This window comes from Podarcis gaigeae (genome assembly GCF_964106915.1).
Source record: "Podarcis gaigeae genome assembly, chromosome: 2".
In the NCBI taxonomy this organism is placed as follows: domain Eukaryota; kingdom Metazoa; phylum Chordata; class Lepidosauria; order Squamata; family Lacertidae; genus Podarcis; species Podarcis gaigeae.
The window spans coordinates 2136783-2160593 of record NC_139679.1 but is presented as its reverse complement, the minus strand read 5'-3'; the positions used below and the strand labels follow the sequence as shown (position 1 = coordinate 2160593).

General features: G+C 43.8%; 1 long non-coding RNA gene across 2 annotated transcripts in view; it reads right to left on the bottom strand.

The window, feature by feature from the left end:
• LOC310840104 overlaps positions 1-23811 on the bottom strand; it is a 51682-nt gene that overhangs the window by 209 nt on the left and 27662 nt on the right. The window contains exon 5 of one of the 2 annotated variants that reach the window (XR_014561802.1): positions 8295-8411. The exons of the other annotated variant lie outside the window; for it this stretch is intronic. This is a non-coding gene — a long non-coding RNA (uncharacterized lncRNA). The remainder of the gene's footprint in view (positions 1-8294; positions 8412-23811) is intronic. 2 annotated transcript variants of the gene reach the window in all.

The following is a 23811-nucleotide window of genomic DNA, read 5'->3' as shown; positions in this document are numbered from 1 at the left end:
GCTGCACGAAGCTCCAGTTTTTATTGAGCATTTGCTCTGATTTGATTGTGGGGACAGTTATACAACAATGAACAGCCTCCATTCATTCCATCCTTTCCAATGCATTTTCCTGTTACTTTCCTGACTGCATAAAGTACCGTATTTTTTGTCCTATAGGACGCACTGTCCCATAAGGCGCACCTAGTTTTTTGGAGGGGAAATAAAGGGGAAAAAATTATTTTCTCCCCAGGCATGGGGCTGGGGCGGGGGAAGCCCGGGCTTCCCCCGACCCCAGCCCCCAGAACAGGCAACTCTCCGCAAGCTGTGGGAGCCCAGTGCCGGGCTCCTGCGCCTTGCGGAGAGCTGTGCGAAGTCTGGGTGCACTGAGTTCAGCGCACCCAGCCTTTGGCATGCAGGCAACTCTCCACAAGCTGTGGGAGCCCGACGCTGGCTCCCATGGCTTGCGGAGATCTACGCGAAGCCTGGAGAGTGAGAGGGGTCAGTGCGCACCGACCTCTCTCGCTCTCCAGGCTTCAGCAAAAGCCTGCATTCGCCCCATAGGACGCACACACATTTCCTCTTCATTTTTGGAGAGGGAAAAGTGCGTCCTATGGGGCGAAAAATACGCTATGTTTCCTTTAAAGCTGATTTGCCATGCTAGGGTGACAAAGCATCCACTTTCATGGCATAAACTTACATTTCCTGGTATGTGCTTGAATCCTCCCCACAAAATACTGAGTCTGGAGATGTCCAAAACAAATATTAAGTGCCACTGTTCTTTGTGAGGGAGAATAGCTGTAGTGAAGTGTAATAGCTGCTGTGTAGTGGCCACACCCCAGGAACGCCTTCAACTGGCCGGCTAAACCAGGTGAGGGGAGCCAATGGGACTCAAGCCCTCAGTGAGTTAGGAACTTGCCTTGCATGCAAAACAGGTTCTGGCAGATTGAGCAGATGAGACCAAGAGCAGGTCCAATGGTCAAAAAGATGGTTTCTGCATCTGCTGCAGAGGAAAGTGAGGGGCAGATGAGGCTCATCTACCTGGGAAGGGAGCCCATCTAGGAGAAGGAAAACTCTGATTCCAAACCTCTGCTGCCTTGCAGGAAATTTTCTGGAGAAGAAAAGTCTCAGGAGTCAAACCTACACAAATCTGGAGTGGAGTCCCTAAGGTTGGCACCTTGTAAGTCTCCTGCCAGCAACTGCGGCAGCCCAGCTGGTGATAAACATCTTGCTCTGCTTTCCCTTGGACCACATCAGCGAGGTCGAGAGGGGGGGTCTTGACATCTGGGCAGCCCAGGACCTTCATACACAATGTCCAAACTTGTGCCTCAGGGAGGTCACTTCAGGGCTGCAAATGCAATTGTTTGACTTCACCCTCCATGGTTTCTTGAGACAGATGCCAACAAGTGGCTACAACTGTGAGCTGGATTCAAACTTCTACTTGGCTATGAACCTTCTGGGTTGTAGGGTGCCCCTGCGTGCTACTGTACAGAGCAGAGCCCTCTGAAGAGCTTTCCAGCCCAAATCTGATCTAAAGATAAAGAATCTTAAGATGGGAGGGACCTTGAAGTTGCCCATCAACCATTAGCAACTCCTGGACAGCAGACTGAGCAGGCAGCCACACCCAGACTTCCCCTCTGCAGTGAGATGCATTGAATTTCTATTACCTTGGATTGCATATCTATCTATACCTACCAAGTAGCACATGCAGACTCCGTACAAATCTGTGTCCTCTCTTGGGCATTGTGTAAGTGGCCATTCTACCGTATGGCTTGAAACAGGTCACTGTTGTCTCAGTCTCCCAATGAGGATAGTAATACATGGCATACCCCACAGTTGTAACCATTCCTGGCCTTTATGATGTAATCCCAACACTTCAAAGGCAATATAAATGGGCAAAAAAGCAATAGGGTTTGAGACACTCCCATGGAATGTACCATCAGAGTCCAAACCTGGATGTAAGGCCTATTGATTTCAACAGTACTTGCTTCCAAGGAAGATGTATCAAGACTGTAGTGTCAGTGTCTGGGAACTGGGTCAGAATGATTCCCCATCACCCCCCTTCCTTGCTTTTGTTGTTGTTTAGTTGTTTAGTCGTGTCCGACTCCTGACCCCCTGGACCAGAGCATGCCAGGCACTCCTGTCTTTCACTGCCTCCCGCAGTTTGGTCAGACTCATGTTTGTTGCTTCGAGAATACTATCCAACCATCTCACCCTCTGTCGTCCCCTTCTTCTTGTGCCCTCAATCTTTCCCAACATCAGGGTCTTTTCAAGGGAGTCTTCTCTTCTCATGAGGTGGCCAAAGTATTGGAGCCTCAGCTTCACGATCTGTCCTTCCAGTGAGCACTCAGGGCTGATTTCCTTAAGAATGGATACGTTTGATCTTCTTGCAGTCCATGGGACTCTCAAGAGTCTCCTCCAGCACCATAATTCAAAAGCATCAGTTTTCGGTGATCAGCCTTCTTTATGGTCCAGCTCTCACTTCCTTCCTTGCTACTTCTGTATAAATTCTTTTCCTCCATACATTGTCTTCTCAGAAGACCAGGAACAGGAGTATTTGGTTTGTACATGCATATGCACTAATTTACGTTCTATCTTTATTTTGTACTTAGCTTTATAGTGCTTTATAGTATGCTGGTGTCTCAAAACAAGGTTTAACTTGTTTTGGTGGGCAGGTGAACCAAGCAACCCTGCTGAAATTCAGAACCAGATGTGACTTACCAGCACCAGGTGCAAAACTCCTTGATTTCCCAAGCATTTGAATTGTAGCTGAATTTTTCATGCATGCGCATTATCAAAGCGTTCCTTCAGAACACAGCACTTTGAGCATCATATTACTTTTCTGCCCATTTGTGGTACAGCACCACATTGCACAACAGACCAGCCTCTTACTTCCTTGTGCCTGGTTTACAGACCACTGGATAGACATGGAGAAATTGAAGGGTTAAAGTAAGTGACCACAGATGCGCAAATATGGTGAATACCACCAACTATTTCTGCTTTTCCATTCTAGCTGTGCAGGAGGCAGAGATGCAAAATAGAGAATTAATTCGTAATAACTCTGTTTGTTTGTTTTTTTAAAATACGAACAAAGCAAAATTTTGGCTCATCGAAACCAGGGCACATTATACATATAGGAGTTACAAACAGGCTAGATTCATATGATGGACCGGCTATGGACTTGTTTTGGTAGGCAGTTTTATGTTTTTGTGAATTCAGCAGCTTTGCTGGTTATCACCATGAATAGAGAAAACATTCTCTCTCATATGTCCTATATACAGATAGCAAACTCATTTTTGGAGTGCTAAACCTTATGTAGTCAAAGGGAACCACAAGATTTGCAGAAATACTCAAAATATACAGCCTCCCCCCACCTCCTGGCCAAAGGTGCCCAATGAGGACTGTGCATGCTTAGCAGACATAGAATACTGATGACTGTTGCGGGGGGGGGGGGGAGAGAGAAAACTGAAGGGGAGTGAGGAATGGGATGGAATGTCTCAAAAGAGGGCATGGCTGGCAAGCAGGGCTTTTTCAGCTGGAACTTGGTGGAACTCAGTTCCGACACCTCTCAGCTGAATGCGGTTGTCATTCTAAGAGAACAAGGGAGGTGTTCGTGGTGAGTTCTCACACTTCTTTTTCTAGAAAAAATAGCGCTGCAAAGAGTGTTGAGCAAAAGGATTCCATTCTGCAACATCTTAGTACAAATATCCCTTGCGGTGCTTTCAGACTCTCACTATTTCGGGTGTGATTCAATCCCATCCCAGAAAAATCAGATGACATGATTAAAGCTGATCTGGAGTTCTTCTGAAACAAACTCACTCACCCCAAAATATTGTGAAGCTTTTGTGATGAGGAAAGTGACTGGGGAAATGCACTTGCCCCCGGGAAGTGTGGAGATGACACTTGCTCTGGACTCAAGGGCTGTCTCTTCATCCCACAAAGGAACTGGGCAAAATGCTCATCAGACAGCTGATGTGGTGTCACCTCTCCACCCACAAATCCATCTGAACGCTCATTAAAAACAGCCCTTCTGGAAGTGACTTTACTGCACTGGCAGGCTAAATGCTGAAGACGCTGTCATGGTTAGTTCTGGTTTTGTGTGGCATATACTCCATTTCAAAGTTGTCTGACAGTCCGGTTACAAAAACAGAAAGCATTTTCTTTACCTCACTTCTATTTATTTAAAAAAGTAGAAATCTGAAAAAATAAAAGTTCTTTTAAAAAGTTAAATAAATTTGGTGATTAATAACCTGTTCAATGTAGTAAGAACCAACCTTTTGAAAATGGCAGGTATCCATCCATGACACTAGAAAGCCAACCCAGGTACGTCTGGCAGCTGAGCGACCCGAAAAACCCCGGCCATTCCTGCCTGTGTCTCAGTGCATGCCTGAGGCTCCGGGAGGGGGCACTGTGGCCGGCTGTCCTCCCCAAGGCATCGTGTGCCTGGATCCCGTACAAGAGCGCAATGTGGAACGCGTTAATAGGGAAGGAGACGTTGCCTTTGAAGTGTCTCCCTTTGATGTTTCTCTCCCTCTTTCTCTCTCGCACATAATAAATGGAACCTTATTTTCTCTGTCAGACAAAGGGGAATCGCCCCCCTGCAGCCCCAGGCTCTGACGCTCTTTGCTTCTCCCTCCCCCTCCACAGCCCACATGCCAACAGGGGCCAACCTGGTGGGGAGAAGGAAAGCAGGGAGAGCGGCCAGAGCAGCAGGCCTGGCTTCTTTCCTCCTGGGGTGGAATCTCTGCTAGCAAGGAAATGCCTTGCGGAAGGACTTTCTGAGCAACCAGCCCTGCAGGGGCTTGGGGGCAGATGCCCAGGCACCCCACTCAGAGGACTTGGCATGGGGGGGGCAGCAGAGCAAGGCTACCTCAGCAAAGCTTGAAGGGAAATAGTAGAAATTTCATCTAAACCAATGTGGCCCTCCAGCCCTCTCTGTGTGGCCCTTGGAAACTCTCATTAGGCCACATGCAACCCTGTCTGTCCCCTCACTGTCCTGCTTGGCTCCCCCCAAAGTGCTTTTGCCCAGCTAGAAAGTACTATTGAGCTCTGAGACGTGCAGAGCAAGGCAAGCAAGGGCCGGTGTGGCCTGGGGAGGGGGAATAGTTGAGGAGAATCCTGAGGGACAGAAAGAGAGGGCCGGAGGACCACTTTAGGTTCCCTGGCCCGGGGTTCCCCACTCTTGTCTTAGATCTGATGTGGGGAACCTTAGGTGCTGAACTACAAGTCCCACCATCACTAATCACTGGCTATGCTTGCCAGGGTTGATGGGAATTATAGTTCAGCAACATCAGGAGGGCCAAAGCTTCCTCACACCTGCCCACACCTGCAACATCTGCTAGTTCAAAACAGCAGATTGGCAAATGAACAGATTAAGCACAGTCCAAACAATCAGGGATCCCACCCCCAAAATCTAGTCTAATGATAAATGGTCTATTTTCCCACTTGGTATTTCTCCCTACTGGATTAGTGGACATTTAAAAAAAACCACCCCCCACCCCCACCCAGAGACTAGACTGGACTATTTTGCCCTCTCACACAAGCTTTCCATGGGAGGATTTTCTGAAGTGGCTCAGTCTTAGAATCGGACTGCATGTGCCATATGTCCCCCCCTGAATGTGTGTGTTAGTCTTTAGAACCAGGCTTGGTCTTTCTCCCCTGATGCTGGAGAAAGCTAACAGAGGGGGTGGCCCACAAGCCTAGGCAGCTCTCCCCCCCAACTCCCAGTCTCCTCCTCCTCCATCCTGCCCTCCTGACCAAACCAGAGAACAAAAGGTAGTGCTGGGCTGGCACTCCAGGGGCGTCCTGCCTTCTCTGGGTTGCCTTTGCGCCAATTTCAGCTGCGCAAACATCAGAGCTGTTTGCTTTTCTATGGGCCAGTGCTAGCAAAGCAGTGGCCAGTAGTGACCCAAGGTAGCTCCTTGCCTATATGCTACTGTGAGGGTGAAGGGGGAGGTCATGGCAGCAGCTGCAGGCCCCCATGGGATCCAGGCAACACTCCTTGACTGCCCGTTCTCTACTTAGTAGAGTCCTTGTGGCTGTTTGGCATATGAACAGTGGAGCAATTCACGGGGCGCATTCATGCTTCCCTGGAGACGGGCAACTAGATGTATCACAGAAGATCCATGAACTGGATCTCCAGGTTTTATTTTTTAATAGCACCTGTAAATGTTTGCCCTTGGGTGTGTGTGTTGGCAGTGAGATGGTGCTTGATTCTCATTAGAACCACAGTGCTGAGGAAGGGGTGTGTGTGGTTATTTGACATTTTAAGAGAATAATACTGACGCTTATTATTTACATTTCTCACCCACCCTTCACCAAGAGGGCAGGTTACAACAATGTAAAATACAACATTAAAGCAGTTAAAAACTTATCACACCTGAAAGAATACAGTAGACCCTCAACTGGGACTCATAATTAAGCTTTCTCTTCACTCACCACAAGCTGTATCTACGGATGGGTGAATTTGTCAATTTTGGTTCCTCATTTTCCCCAAGCTTAAGTTCTGTCCTCTGCATTTGCGTATCAGTTTGTGCCTTCTTGAGATGAAATGAAAATCCACCAGCATTTTAGTGCTAATTTCTCCTAATATGCACATTTGTGTATGCAAGTTTGCCCAATATACACATTTTTGCAAAGCCATTTCCCCTAATGTAATGCATTTTTAAACATTATTTTCACCAATTAAATGTTATTTCCATGCACACTTAACTGGAGTATCTCTTCCTTTCAACATATTACTCAGCAAGAGCACTGCACTGCAACATTCAGATAAGTGTGAATTATGAAGGATGGCTGTGTTTCAGTTTGCACATTGTTTCAGCCGATGTGGATTAAGTAAATTAGTTCACTTTTAAATGTGAACTGAACCAAATCCTCCCCTCACTCTGAGCTGTAGCCAGGATTTGTTCACCATGAATCACAGTTTGGATTGCACACTGAGCCAAACCTTGACTTAAAGCCCGATTGCACTGCACATTTAAAGCAGCATCAAAGCCCTTTGCACAGCCTTGGCTTCCCTAAAAGAATCCCTGGAAGTGGAGCTTGTTATGAGCGCTAAATTGTTAGGCTAAAATTCTCAGAGTGGCTTAACAGTCAATCCCTCTTCCCAGGGAACTCTGTAGTTCTGTGAGGGGAATCAGGATCACCTCACAATTGTCAGCACCCTTAACAAAATACTGTTCTTAGGGGAAGCCATGGCTGCTTAAAGTGGTCTGATATTGCTTTAAAGGTGTAGTGATGATGGGTCTAGCACTTAGGATGGCATCAAAAAGGACCAGGGAGGAGCAAAGCAGCAATGAGAAACTATCTGGGAGCCTGCAGATTTGTGTGGCCCCAAGAAGCCACCTTTGGGCTTGCTATATTGTGCAAACCAAGCCAAATAAGACACAGGAAGGGATAGGGTCACATCTGCTATTCCATTCCAAAGCCCCAGAATAAGAGGAGAAACATACAGGTTTTAAAAGCAAGAGAGAGGCAATTCTTACAAGAGGAGGTAAACGAAGATGACCTAACTCTGCTACTTCCCTGCTGTTAACAACCTCCTCCTGAAAACTGTTTTTCTATAAACAAAGCGGTGGTCAAGTTTGAGAACAAGAGTTTGCATGCCACACCTAGCTTGGCCCTGAGGGCCAGCCCCTCCTTCATGGAGAAATGAGAACAGCAATTGGGAGAAGCAGAAATGCCTCGGTAGCAGCAGCCGCAACACGGGATGGCAAGGTTTTTCCCCTCCTTCCTGAGTGTTTTCTTCTGCTTTTGTTAAATGCAAGGCTTATTTGTTTTGCATGTTCATTACAGGTGTTTATCTGTGGTGGACTTGATTCTGCTGAGTTAGCCATTTTATTGCCTCCTGTTTGACAACTGGCTTTTGAAAGCTTATGGTTTTGGGGGGGGGGAATTGTCACCTGCCTTGAGCAATAGGAGAGGTGGTCTGGGAAGGTGTTGGCAAAGCGCAGCAAGACGTTCTCTCCCCCCATTTTAACTTCATAATAACCCTGCGAGGCAGGCTGCGCTAGGAAATGTCGACTCATCCAGTGAGCTTCGCGTCCAACATTGGATTTGCCTCCCTCCTCCGCACCTCATGCTCTACCTACAACCTTGCCACACTTAGACCTGGTCAGCACACGTAGCAGATCAAGATAGCTGGATGAGAAGAGGGGACTCTGTTGCTTCATGCCGCAGGGCAGGGATCACATTTTCTGATGTAGGAAACAAGTACAATTCTAGCACAAGGTTGGACAAGAATTTTTCTCTCAGACATGCTTTGTTTTGTTTAGAAGTTGCATGGAACATACACATTTTAAAAAGATTTGCCGTACCTCCATCTCTTGCAGAAAAACTGCTTGGGGTCTCGGAGTCAGAACCGCTGCTGCCTTGCTGTAGGAGCAGCGGATTTTACTGATTTTACCAGAGGGAAATTCACATCCACTTTCACCCTGTTTGATGTTGAAGGAGGGGGGGGGGCGGCAGGGTGAGAAAGCGTTGGGGGGGGGGGGAGGTCTCTCTTTCTCTCTCTGCCATTGCCCAGCCTTTAACAAATGGTTCAGAAGACAAGGAAGAAAAGCAGTGCATCTGGAACTTTGCTCTGGAGATGTTTTCAGTGGCTTTTTAAAAAGTGAAGGCAGCCCGGAAAAAAGCCAAGGCAGGAAATCTTCCTTACATGCTCATAAGGAGGAACAGCACATCTGCACCTTGGACGCATATGGAGTTCAAAGCAGTCCTTGCACGCATCTCCTGCTCACTCTTTTAGGGCTGGTTTCTGCATCACCTTATCCCAGTACTTGAAAGGAGCCAGTTTGGTTGAATGAAGTTCACAGAATTGTAGAATTGGAAGGGACCCCAAGGGACCCCAACCTCTGCTTATAAACCTCCAAGAAAGGAAAGTCCACAGCCTCCCAAGGGAGACCGTTCCACCGTCAAACAGCTCTTACTGTCAGAAAGTTTTTTCCTGCTATTGAGTTGGAATCTCCTTTCTTGTAACTTGAAGCCACTGGTTTGAGTCCTCCCCTCCAGGGTAGGAGAAAACAAGCTTGTTCCATCTTCCATGTGGCAGCCCTTGAGATATTGGAAGATGGCTATCCTATCTCCTCTTAGCCTCCTCTTTTCCAAAAGAAAGGCCAACACTCGTGTAAAATTCTCAAAATTCACTCATGTCCCAAATTCAAAAAGTATTCCCCCACTTTCATGGAAGATGAATTGTCCCATGAAACCCAGGGATATTTGGCAAAGCTTTATCTGAAATTCATGAAAAACTAAAATGGAGCACCCATCTTTGTTCCAGTTTTTGCATTACTTTCATATTGAAATGAATATTTCTATTATTTTTTTTAAATAATATTTATTAGAGTTTTAAAGAAAAAAAATTCCTTCCAGTAGCACCTTAAAGACCAACTAAGTCAGTTCTTGGTATGAGCTTTCGTGTGCATGCACACTTCTTCAGATACTTCTTCAGATGGTATCTGAAGAAGTGTGCATGCACACGAAAGCTCATACCAAGAACTGACTTTGTTGGTCTTTAAGGTGCTACTGGAAGGAATTTTTTTTGTTTTGACTATGGCAGACCAACACGGCTACCTATCTGTAACTAGAGTTTTAAAGGTTACAAAAAGAAAAAGTAAAAACACCATATTAAACAAAAACAAAACAACATATCGCAATAAGGAAAAAAGAGGGGGGGGGGGCGAGAAAAAGAAGAAAACAGAAAAATAAAATCCATTAAAAAACACAGCAAATCTTCCCATAACTTTCATTTGCTTGTTTCCTTGACTTCCTCACACCTCCCATTTTTGTATTCTAGTTCGGTTAACTATTTCAGTAAATCCTTTCTATCTTTTCCAATTTTTGACCTGTAATTTATCTTAATATAATGTAACTTTACTTTCCCTCCTTTCACCAATTAACAGTCTGTTTTTTCCTAATCCTTTATAACATTTCTGCTAAAACCACATAATTTCCTTCTAACATCCTTCTAACATTCATTAATTTTACAATGTTTCTGTAAATAGTCTTTAAATTTCTTCCAATCTTCCTCCACCGACTCTTCTCCCTGGTCTTGGATTCTGCCAGTCATTTCCGCCAGTTCCATGTAGTCCATCACCTTCATCTGCCATTCTTCCCGGGTGGGTAGATCTTGTGTCTTCCAGTACTTTGCAATAAGTATTCTTGCTGCTGTTGTAGCATACATAAAGAAAATTCTATCCTTCTTTGGCACCAATTGGCTGACCATGCCCAGGAGAAAGGCCTCTGGTTTCTTCAGGAAGGTATATTTAAATACCTTTTTCATTTCATTATAGATCATCTCCCAGAAAGTCTTAATCCTTGGACATGTCCACCAAAGGTGAAAGAATGTACCTTCAGTCTCTTTGCATTTCCAACATTTATTATCGGGCAAATGATAAATTTTTGCAAGCTTGACTGGTGTCATGTACCACCTGTAGATCATTTTCATAATATTCTCTCTAAAGGCATTACATGCCGTGAATTCATACCTGTGGTCCATAACTGTCAGTCAGCCATCATAATGTTATGTCCAACATCTTGTGCCCATTTAATCATAGCAGATTTCACCGTTTCATCCTGAGTGTTCCATTTCAACAGTTATACATTCTTGACAAGTTCTTAATTTTGGGATCTAGCAGTTCTGTTTCCAATTTTGATTTTTCCACCTGGAAGCCAATTTTTTTGTCCAAATTATATGCCTCCATTATCTGGTAATAATGAAGCCAATCTCGCACTCTATTTTTTAGTTTTTCAAAACTCTGCAGTTTTAATCTGTCTCCCTCTTGTTCCAAAATTTCCCAATATTTCGGCCATTTGGCCTCCATATTGAGCTTTTTCTGAGCCTTCGCTTCCATTGGTGACAACCACCTTGGGGTTTTATTTTCAAGCAAGTCCTTGTATCTTATCCAGATATTAAACAGTGCTTTTCTGACAATATGGTTTTTAAACGCTTTATGTGCTTTGACCTTATCATACCACAAATATGCATGCCACCCAAATACATTGTTAAAACCTTCTAAGTCCAGCACGTCAGTGTTTTCAAGAAGCAGCCATTCTCTCAGCCAGCAAAAAGCGGCTGATTCATAATAAAGTTTTAAGTCTGGCAGGGCAAATCCACCTCTTTCTTTAGCATCAGTTAATATCTGAAATTTTATTCGAGGCTTCTTGCCCTGCCAGACAAATCTAGAAATATCTCTCTGCCACTTCTTGAAACACTCCATTTTATCCACAATTTGCAATGTTTGAAACAAAAAATAGCATCCTTGGCAATACATTCATTTTTATCACAGCAATTCGACCTAGCAATGATAGCTTCAGATTTGACCATATTTCTAAATCCTTTTTCACTTCCATCCAACATTTCTCATAATTATCCTTAAATAAATTCACGTTCTTGGCAGTCATATTAACCCCTAGGTATTTCACTTTCTTAACCAGTGTTAATCCTGTCTCCTTCTGAAACATCTCTCTCTCAATCAATGTTAGATTTTTCTCTAAAACCTTAGTTTTCATCTTATTCAACTTAAATCCCGCTACTTGTCCAAATTCTTGGATCAGTTCCAGTACTCTTTTAGTACTAGATTCTGGCTCCTGTAATGTCAATACCAGATCATCAGCAAATGCTTTCAATTTGTACTGTTTAGCTCCGACTTGTATACCTTTAACCGATTGGTCCCTTCTAATCATGTTTAAGAGAACCTCCAGGACCGATATAAAAAGCAATGGAGAGATTGGGCAACCTTGTCGTGTTCCTTTCTCTATCTTAAATTCTTCCGTCACTACATTATTCACAATTAATTGCCCTGGCTGACTGGGAAAAGGTCCACATCTTATTTCCACCTGAAGGTTGGAGGATCTGACCTTCTACTGAAGGTCCCCTGTTGTACCAGTAGATTAATGGGAAGACTTATTACTCTGCAAAACTTTTGGGTAAAGATTATTGTAGTGAATCTTTGTTGGCATAGTTCTTGTGGCTTATCAGCTCACTAAAACTCACAGAACTTAGCCTACAGGTTGCAAACAGGATATCGTATTATAACATTATTACTTGGAATCCCCTTCAAAGCACAGAAAGTTTGTCAGCGTTGGAAGCCACGATTCTAGGACATACTTGCAGTGACTGCATTGTTGGATAAAACTGGGACACTCATCTTTCCTTCTGTGGTCTGCATTTCTGTTCTCGAGCACGTGGTCCATTCATCCAATACACTGTCCTGTGTCAATGCTTTCAAGTGTATGATGCTAATTATAAGTGGGACAAGTAGAAGGGATATGATTGACTTCATTTCCCCCTCCTTTTTTGGAAGACCAGTCACAGAACACACTAAATATAGCTGGGACAAAACTGGTGGTTGCAAGTGCCTGCAAGTTTTAGTGACTTGAAAGGACTTCCAAGTGATAATGCTATCTACTTTATCAAACCTTTATTAGGCATTATGGAAATAAAACCTTAAAAGAGAAAATAACATATAAAAGCCTTGAAATATATATAAAAAGGCAGCAGTTTGCTAAATGCATATATATATATACATATAGAGTCAGTGGTTTTCCTTGTTATCCTGCTCCTTGGAGGACTGCTACCAAAAACTCGGCTACCCCCGCCGTTACCCTTTGGTCAACGTCGGATAGGTAGAAACCCACACATTCACCTTGCTGCGGTTCCAGACCACCCAAAAGAGGGGACAGCACGCGTTGATGGAGCGTACTGTACAATGGGCAATGAAGGAGAATATGCTCTACAGTGTCCGGGACATTCATAGATTAATTTAGCCTTTTGTTCTGAGTAAATTGCACCTATACCGTTCCCAAAACCTTGACCAACCCCCATCCCCTGTAAATTCTTCTTCATGAAACTCCAGGAAATATTGTCAAAGGCTTTCTCTGCGTCCACAAATATCAAAACTGCTTTGGTGTTATATTCACTTGTAGTTTTTCTAAAATGTTAATTATATTCCTCGTATTGTCAGACAAATGTCTACCTGGGAGAAAGCCCGCTTGATCTTTATGAATTTCTTCTACTAGTACCTTTTTAAGTCTTTTAGCCAAAATATCTGCAAAAATTTTGTAATCCACATTGAGCAAAGATATGGGGCAGTATTTCTTGAGCTGTGTCTTCTCAGACTCTGTTTTCGGTATAAGTGTAATATAAGCTTCCTTCCACGACTCTGGTGTCTTTTTCCCTTCCAATATTTCATTACAGACTTCCTTTAAGGGTTGTACTAACCATTCTTTCAGGGATCTATAATATCTTGAAGTCAAACCATCCGGTCCTGGAGATTTGCCTAGTTGCATGTTCTGAATGGCCCCTTCTACCTCCTGCTCCGTTATTTTGTAATTCAACATTAGCTTATTTTCTTGAGAGATTTTTTGTAATCCATTTGTTTTCAAAAATCGATCAATGTCCATTTCTTTCTGCGTCTCCTGTGTATATAATTGTTTAAAGTACCTCTGGAAGCACTTTCTGATCTCCACTGGATTCTGTATATTCTTTCCTTCCACTTCCAAGTTTGTAATGGTATTGAGTTTTTGTCTTTTTTTCATTTGCCAAGCCAGCAGTTTTCCGCATTTATTTGCCGATTCAAATGTCTTTTGTCTCATCTGTTTAATTTTCTATTCTATTTCCTGGTTCATCATTTTGAAATATTGTACTTGATATAACTTTATCTCTTTCAGAATCTCCTGTGACTTTGGTTTCACTCTCGGTTTCTTCTCTCCTTCCTTTATTTTCTCCAAAATCTTGTCTTTTTTCTCATTTTGAGCTCTCTTCTTAATTGCATTCTGTTGTATCAAAAATCCTCTCATAACCGCTTTGCTTGCGTCCCAAATTACTCTTTTTTCAACAGTGGTGTCCATATTTATCTCAAAATAGTCTCTCAAAGTTTTTTGGGCCTTCTTAATCACTTCTTCGTTCCTAAACAAAGTGTCATTCATCCTCCATCTGAAGGAACCAATTGGTGTTAGTTTCATTTCCATCTTCACAGCATTGTGGTCGGAGCAAGTTTTAGGGCAAATTTCCACCTTTCTAGTCTTCGGAGCCAGCCCTCTAGTTACCCAAATTTAGTCAATTCTTGTCCATGTCATTTTGGAAAGTTCCCTCTCAACTAAATCCCTGTCAACTAAATCCATATTGTCAGTCATATTGAAAAAAGTTTTTGGTAGTCTACCATCCTTAGTAACTACCTGTCTCTGTGCCTTGTCCATATTTGTAGACACTACTCCATTCATGTCCCCCATCAGAATCATATTGTAATCCATATAGTCCATCAGAGTCTCATGTAACTTTTTAAAAAAATCTGATTTTCCCTCGTTTGGTGGGTAAATGCCTACTATCAGAAATTTCTCTCCTTGTGATTGGATTTCAATTGCAACAAATCTTCCTTGGTCATCTTTAAATAAAAATTTCAGTGATAGGCTCTCCTTTGCACAAAGTACTACTCCTCTTTTTTTAACTTTGTCTGATGAAATAAATTCATGTCCCAATCTTTTATTGCTCAATACCTTCCTGTGTAGCCTTATCACATGTGTTTCTTGTAGACAAATCAAGTCCAATTGTTCTTTTTTTAATAAATGAAAGACTTTTCGCCCTTTTTCCGGGGAGTTCAGTCTATTAACATTCCAGCTTAATGCTTGCAGTGCCATGGTGTAGTTACTTTGATTTTCCTCCAACTGCACCCAATGCTTGCTCTTGTTCTGTCGGTGGTGTTGGTATCACTTTCCCTGGGCCGTCCCGTCCAAAGGATAGTGTTGCTATGTCCACTATTGGTGATCTTCTGTCCAATACTTTTTGCTCTAGTCCTCTATCTGGTGATCTTCTGTCCAATGCTCCTGGCTCTTTTCCAGGTTCCTTCTGCAGATCTTCTTCGTAATTACTCAGAAACTTTTCTTTATCCTCAACTGATCTTATTTTTATTTTCCTTCATTTAAAACTGAAGGATAGGCCTTGGGAAAATTCCCACCTGAAGATGATTCTGTTCCTTCTCAGCAGGACAACCAGATCTCCATAATTGGACCTAAGGTCCAAAAGATGTTTCGGGATATCTTTGAATATTTCCACTCTTGACTGCTGCATTACCAAGGTCTTCTGATAGTGCCAACCAAGAATTTTACCTCTCTCTTCTTTAGATTGGAGGGTAATCAAAGTCTCTTACTCTATTCTTCTTCCCTCCTCTTCCCAGTCTAAAGGCACTCACAATTTTAAATTCTTCTTGTTCCAAATCCAAATCCCCAAACTCTGCAAATTCCTGTGTGAGAAAGTCTATCAAACTATCCTTCTCCAATTCAGGTACAGCTCTGATCCTCAAATTCGTCTGTTTTTCCTTAATCTCAAACATAGAAAGCATCGACTTGTGGTCCTCAAGTTGCCTCTGTAGATCTGGGACTCTCTTTGTTTCCAATTGTGTTACCTTAACTTCCACGGCAGCAACTTTTCCCCTGACTTCCTCTGCAGTCTGTCGGATCAAAGTAGATTCCTGTATCAATTTCTGAATAGTTTCTATGTTGGCATTCACCTTTTGTCCCAAATTATTTATACTTTCTGTATTTAAATCGATTTTAGCATTTGCTGCGTCCACCTTCGCATTTGTCGCATCCACTTTCACATTTGTCGCATCTACCTTCTTATTGAGCTGCTCCAAAGATTCATTTATCTTACCTAATGCAATCGCTAGAGCTTCTTCTGATGACATTCCTCTTGGTTTGGATTGTGTTAGTACAGCTGCAGGTGAGGCAGAAGGACCAGATGCTGACGCTCTTCGCTGCCAAGACTTCCCAGATCTTCTTGTTTTGTCTGGGAGTGATGAATCTACTTTTTCTTTCCCATCTGCCATAACACTTAAAAAGTCCAAGGTCAGTCCCACAGTCCCACAGTTTTATCTTACAAGTGGAAAATTCCCCTGAACCAGCTCTTGTAACAGTTTCAGAAACTTCCTCTAGGGGGAAACAGTTACAATCTGTACTTATATTAATCCAAAATAACGTCTTTTAAAACACAGCTCAAGCAGGAAAGTTAGTTTCAATTTTCTGTTACTTTTCCTGCTTTTTAAGATCAGAAGGGGACAGCTAAAAACAATGTATCTCTCTTACTGAGCTAGTTGTCAGCGGATGATCTATTCACAGTCAGTGCACAGTACGGCAGTCTTATTGTCCTATTGGCAGCCCGTTCCCAGGTTCTGCGCGGTGGAATTTTAGCTTCCTTCCCTCTCTCTTGCAGGTATATATAGTCCAACCCCCCCCCTCTTCTCCTGCTTCCAAGGGGGGGATTTACTATTTTTTGGTGCTGAGAAATTAGTCCTTTCCGATCAGCTTTCCAGGACTTTAGCTTGCAGCCTTTTTGCTTTGATCTATTTACCGAATTGAGTCTTTTTTTCCTTTAAGAGTTTCTAATTTGTTTTACTCATGGGTAGTTGCTTTTAGAATCCAATTGTCCACAGGAAAAAGCCAGCGCTCTCCGGCAACGGCTGTGCGGCTTCGCTCCATGGAAAAAGCAGTCGATTCACAGCACCGCGCTGCTCACCCCACTTCGCTCCGGAGCCCCGAAATCGGGTTTCCCCGCGAGTAGGGGAGGCGCAAAAGGTGCCCGCTGAATCCCACGTTCACAGGCTTCACCCGCCTGTGATTTTTGAGGGGTCCCCGCCTTTGCCGTGGCGGCCAGACCCGGTTCCCACAGAGCAAATACCTCCTGGTCAGAGGAATTCCGCCATTACCGATGGCGCTAACCTGGAAGTCTCTGAAATGAATATTTCTACATTATTTTACCTCTGGGGCAGCTGACAGGGTGTCCTCTCATGTGGTTGGCCTACATTATCCTCAGTGTTTGGCCATGCTAGCTGCAGCTAATGGGCATTATAGTCTATTTATTTACAAAAAATATTTATATACCACTATATCATCAAAATAAGACAAAACCATTCAATAAAATAAGACAAAACTATATAATAAAAACATAAAAAGTAAAAACAAACAACAACAAAGCATCTGGAAGGTATGACACCAGCTACCCTCTGGTTGATTTTTGCATTTGTTTTTGAAACTAATGCACAATGTTAATCAATACAAAGGAATACTATTTGCTCAGATTGCTCCTATTTTCCCAACGTACCTAAATAAATTAAAAATTCTGCACCAGGAAAAGTTGGATTTGCAATACAGTGCAAATTACTCATATTTATCTTTCTTAATTTATTCTGCTCATGCTAGTCATAGTGAACCTCTGCTCACTGAAAATCCTGGAAATTCCAGGTGTCACTGCCTACTTGAAAATTATTATCTTTGTCGAACGTGAGACCTAGGTGAGACCACCCTAGACAGTGTCCTCATGGAGAGCAGCAAGGCTGGGAAACCTTCGAACTTTCCAATATTGTTGGATTCCAGCTCTCCTCAGCCCTATAGGAGCTATGGTCCGGTGACCACAGCTTCCCCGTTTCTGCAAATGGGTAAGGGAACACCAGTGGCTTGGGCCCCTCCTTCCTCCGCTCTGAACCAGGGATGGGGAACCAGGCACCTTCATTACATTGCTGGACTCCAACTCCCATCAGCTCCAGCGTGCATAGTCAATGGTCCGGTCTGATGGCCGTTGGAGTGCAGCAACATCTGGGAGGACCACAGGATCCCCCTGCGCTGCCTAGGCTAAGCTTTCATAGCTTCCTCAGCTCTTGCCTCATGGTGGGGTGGGGTGGGGACCATGGCTTTAGCCAGCGTCTTTTAGGTTTCCATCCATTTCCAAAAAAGGAGAAGCAGCGGGGGAGGGAGTTCCATAGAGGAGATGTCACAGTGACAAGGAAATGAACGGTGAGGCCATCATCGATCAGGGCTGCAGGCACCAGGATCAAAGGGACTTTACAGCTCGCCTCCCCGGGATCCTGCATGCCCATGTTCCCTGGGGTTACCGGAGCAACAGCATGTTCCAGCGGATGCTTTGCATTTTTATTCACACCACACATGTTTCCACTTTTCGGCAGGAATAATAAGAAAAACCTGCAAACCCAAATCTGCTGCCCACAACCCCTCCCCCAGTATGTATGCACGCACACAAGGACACATGCGCACACCCACAATCACACCCACCAGGCAGTGGCTATTTATGTCTTCTTTAATTTCTTGGTGCAAGGCATTTAGCCAGTTTTGTTCACTTAAGAGATAATTTTCTGACTCTCTGCCAGGTACTGCTGGATGTCCTGATTTTCTTGATTAGAAATCACTCTTGTATTCTGAACTGCTTTCTGGTGAAAGAAACAGCCTGCACTCATAAGGTATGGATTTGGATGTCTTTAGAAGGGCGAAGGCTGAACATTTTTTTGGTGCAAGTGGCAGTGGGGGGGCAGTTTAAAGATACAAAGCTGCTCCATACCAAGTAGAATCATTAGGCCACCTAGCTCTCCCTTCTCTGCCCCATGGGTGGCAAACATGGTTCCCAATGTTGATGGACTACAACTTCCATAATCCCTGACTGTTGACCATTGCTGACTGGGGCTGATGGGATCTGGAGTCTGGAAGGCAACACAATAGTAACAGAGAGACGAGTCCTGTGCTTGACTCTCAAGCAGACCCCCATATGCATTTCAGGGAAGCTTCTCCACCATTAGTGATCTTTTCATTCAAAAGCCCCCCTGACGAGTGTCTGAGGAAGCCCAGGGTTCTCTAGCACATAGCAAAAGCCACTGCTCTGGTCTACTGAGCACATGAGAGGCAAGAAGGAACGCTGCTCTGACACGCTACCAGGGATGGGGAACCTGTGACCCTTCAACTGTTGGACTCCAACTCGCCCCAGCCAGCATGGCAAATCATCAGGGATGATGAGAGTTGTAGTCTAGCAGTATCAGGAGGGTCATAGGTTTCCCCATTGAAATATACTCCAGACTCTAGGGTTGCTCCTGCTCTGGCTGTGGTGTGTCACAAGCCCCTGCTGAAGGCTGAGGGTGAAATTATGGGATGCAGCTTTGAGTTGGTTCTGGCCAAGCTTGTTGTGGCTCCAGGCACATCACACTGGCCTACGTCACAATCAGGCGCTCCCTCTGTTACTTTCCACTTCTGGATGAGAGTCTTTAATGCAATAGATCTGCAAGGACAAACTTTTTTGCAGATGTGGGTAGTAGTTGCTGTATGAGGGCAAATAGGTGTTCCCTAAGATGGGGTGGGGGGAAGGCATTGGCTGGCCACAGTCCACTTGCTATTTTTGAAAGAGAAGCTGATGGTGGGAGCAAAAAAACCATGGACTGCTCAAAGGTGTAGTGAGAAGAGAAGAGAAGAGTTTGGATTTGATATCCCACTTTATCACTACCCAAAGGAGTCTCAAAGTGGCTAACATTCTCCTCCCCCACAACAAACACCCTGTGAGGTGAGTGGGGCTGAGAGACTTCATAGAAGTGTGACTAGTCCAAGGTCACCCAGCAGTTGCATGTGGAGGAGCGGAGACGTGAACCCTGTTCACCAGATTACGAGTCCACCGCTCTTAACCACTACACCACACTGGCTCAATGGTGAGTGAACTAAGAATACAGCATGATGGGAATTGTAGTTCTGAGAATGAAAAGTTAAGAAGAAGACAGAGACAGAGTAGCTTTGATGGATCTTTGGATTTTGGGAACCTAAGATATGGGGAGCCATTGGGGCTAGGAGCTACGGCTAGGCAATACCCAGTTTTCAACATCGTGATAGATGACCAGCTAAACATTGCAATATACTGATATATCACAGTGTCTGTCATGACTTTTTCCACATTGTGATTTTTGCATAGCGCGCGCACACACACACACACACAATTCACAATACATTGCCAGGTCAAAAATTAAGAAACCAATATCACGATATGGACTTCAAATCAGTTTTGGATGATATATTGATATATTGCCCAGCCCTACTAGGAGCCATTGTTTGCCTTATCCTCCATGAATTTGCCAACTCTTTTTTAAAAGCCATCCAAGTTGGTGGGAGCAAATTCCAAGTTTAACTCATCATTACACCAAAAATAGGAACCCATTAAAAAGCCTTCATTTTTTCTCTAAATTCCTTTCCACTTCCCAAACTTTCTTCTGCATTCAGCCCTTGAGAGATTATTAATCTCTCTGTCACCTTCCTCACTGTTGCAATAAAGCTATTTAAGGGGAAGGTGTCTGGCTCACAAAATTCCTGATGTTGTCCAATGCTCATCCATCTGTCTGAAGTGTTTTGAAATCATAACCCATTTTTCCTGTCTTCTGTTGAAAACTGACATGTTTTCCTGATTTGTATTCTAGTTAAATTTGTATGATGCTTAGTAAAAAACAAAACAAAAATCCAAAGGTATCCAAAATCCTTTTTGTTAAAAAAAGAGAGGGGCATTTATAAAGTTTTTATTTGTCAAAAGAAAATAAAGAAGTGGCATTTTTCATGGATCCTCAGTTCACCGAGGAAGCTCCAGAGGCAATAGGATCAGGAGTTTTCTTGCAAGGAGAGCACATTGGAAAGTAATGGTGGGGTTTTGTGATGTCCTTTAAAAATGTAGTACTTTCTGCATGAGCAGAAACGCTGATAATACAGGGGAAATAAAGCACCCAGGCCAACAGTTATAGTAGTGAAAGCAACATCAGTTCCTCCCAAAGGATATGCTTGGAGCCTCCAGTCAGCTGCAAACCTCAGATATCTTCCAAGCTGTTTCTCTCTACCTCCCACTAAGGTTGTGCACATTACTAGCTAACTAATAGCCAACAACCATCAAAAAGCCATTAAAGACATGTATCTTACTATGTATTAGAACTGTAAGCCTGTCATCATGTTGCAGTTTGCATGGCCATCCATAGGTGGCCAATGTAATTCCAGAATGATATCAAAACAGCAGGTAGGAGAACCAACAAGCAGTGTGGGTGGCAGGCAGCCCAGGCAAGCTGTTGAAAGGAGGTACTTCAGGGAACAGTTTGGCAAAGCAGACTCTGAAGCACACACCCTCCCAGGTAAACCATCGTTGGCCATGCCAGTGCAGTGGTGGGCAGGGCTAGCTACAAAAGTAGGTGGAGCACAAGTAGGTTGCGACAGCTGGGTACATTTCAGATCCACATGAAGGTAGAAGTTTGGTTTCTGCACAACAACATCTGTCTCCATCCAAGGAAGCAAGGGGCATCATCACAGGGATGTTTTCCAACCAGGCTAAAGCACTCAAAGAGGATGTGGAGCAGGGCAAGAGAGCGTTGGAGCTTAGACAGAGCCCACAGGACTAAAAAGAGAGGGCTGGAGAGCCAAAATTGGCTCCGAAGCCTGAGATTCCCCAACCCTGCGATAAGTAAATTGGAACACAGTTATGGCAGGTGTGGCTATGCACTGTATTTGCACCCAGACACTCATTTGGGTCCCATTGAACTTGATAGATTGGGATTTTATGAATTGTGAATGGTGCCTGCATGCTCTCTGAGGCGATTTCTTGATTGTACAACATATGCCCAGAGCTGAAGAGGGATCAAGATGCATAAAATATCTTTGATAGACCCCGCTGCCCCCCCACCCAACAATCCAACTATTAATGTTGCAAAATTTGGATGTACAAATCCAGCCAAAATCCAGCATGTCAAAGCATGCCACTGCTACTGACAAGAGGACATACAAGCAACCCACATCCCATAGGTTGCATTGAAATTAATGGATCAAAATTTGTCATGTCCATTCATTTCAATGGGTCTACTTTGAGTAGGAATAACGTTAGATACAGCCCCATGTTGCTTTTACATATATTCATTCCATACCATTTCCACATTGATCTGTGTTTTGTTTTGCTTAAAAAACAAAAAACCCATAAAAAACACAAATAAGTGAATTTCAGTTTCTTGAATGTATTCCTAAATGTGTTTTGATGCATTTTTTACTCTGAGAACTGCAGTGCAAAATTTGGAGATGTACAAAATCTGAAGGATAACTGCATTCTGATCCACAGTAAGAACAACAACAACAACAACAACAACAACAACACACACACACACACACACACACACATATATATATATCTTACCGTCCTTTCATAAAAAGGTCTCATGGACAGTTTGCAGTGCATGAAAACATAATTAAAACATTAACTTATCCACATTAGTATGGGAGGCATACTAATCCCACATTACGGTGGGAGGTCAGTTCATACTGGAATTCCCAAAAATCAGATCCCTCAGGCTTCCCCAGCTTTGACAGCACCAATCACTTCCTTTGAAGGCATTGCAATGCCAGCCATCGAAAGGCACTTCCTCCCAACTTGAAGGTCCCAGAAATAACATAAATCATTCGCTAACCTCAGGCAGGAAAATGCAGCTTCCATACATTGCACCTCTTAAGACTGGAAAAGGTCTACATATTTTAACAATTTAAATCGCAGAGACACCATTAACATTGCTTCGAGCAATCATATGGGCGAAACCGCTTTTAAAAAGATATATTTGGAATTAATAGTTGAATGGGGAGGGAGGATTTGGTTCTTATTTGAATATAACCTACATTCCAAAACAATACTGGGAACATACAAACATACATATGTTTGTATCTTTGTATTTTAAACCAATAAATATTTAATAAACAAACAAAACAAAACAAACAAACAAAAACATACTGTGAACAGAGACATCCTTCAGAATTCACACTTTTCCGAATTTTGCAATGTATTTCTCCAGCCAAAAAATTGCAAACAAAATTGTGTACACTTGGGGAAAGTGTGTTTTAAGATGCACATCTTGCTGAAAGTAATATAAAATGTATTGTTTTAAGCAAAACTGCACAAAAAGATAAGGAGAAATGCACATTGTGCTGGTGAACTTTAATAATGCAAATGGATGGAGAAATGTAGCAAAGTGAACTTGAGAATATGAGCTGTGCCAAAATACGTCTCTCCCTCTGCTGGGCACTGGCAGCTCCCTCTCTCCTGCTGCTCCTGCTTTCTCCTTCTGGAGTCATCTCCACACCACCCACTCCTATACCACTTGAACAGTCATGGCTTACCCCTTTCCAAGATCCCAATGTCCCACACTAGTCTTGCCAAACAAGACAAACCCCCAGAGTCACTAGTCCACACTAGGTTTTGTTAGCCCATCTGATGACATACACCTACAATGATTTATTAGCATAGCTGCTAAATTATCTGTGGCTTGACAAAATCTGTGGCTTGACAGAGTCAAATGGAGTTTGGATTGCATGGTCCCCTGGATTAGGTTTATGCTCACCAGAGGCAACCAGACAAGAGGCCTGCCCAGTGCTGAGTCATGTTCTGAAATGCCAAACATTCTGTCCCACAAAGCCCCATATAGGATTGCTACATCTCAAAGAGAGAGCGAGATTCATTGAAATACATGCATATTAAAAGTGATTTTGCATTGCCTTGCAGTGGAGGTGCACTAGGGCAGAGTACTGGGTGCTGACTTGGTAAGGTTACAGAGGCTTCCAAGTCATCCTTTGACATGGCCCAGTAAGGGCTTGCTGGGTTCTCTCCCACGCCCCAGTTCTGGGAAGGTACCCATTCCAACACACCCACCTTCACCCACCCCATCTGCCAGCTCTCTGGAGTTGCCCAAGGCCCGTCTCATTGCAGGGGGTTTGCAGGAAGCTGGACGATCGCTGGATCCCTTACAACTCGTAGCCAGTGGAAAGTCCCCAGGCAGACACTTCAGGCTAAGGGAAGTGGCCCAAACCTTGGGTCCCTCAGCTGGGGGGGGGGGGACAATGAAAACTGTCCCTGCTCCTTCTGCACTGCTTGACACAAGCTGGCCGGGTTTTGGAAACAGCAGTGGCTCCACCCCTTCTTACATTTCCTCTGCAAGGCTGCAATCCTGTGCTCACTTACGTGGGGATATCTCAACAAAATGGGGACTGCAAACCTGCAGAGGAATGCTTGGTAAAGAG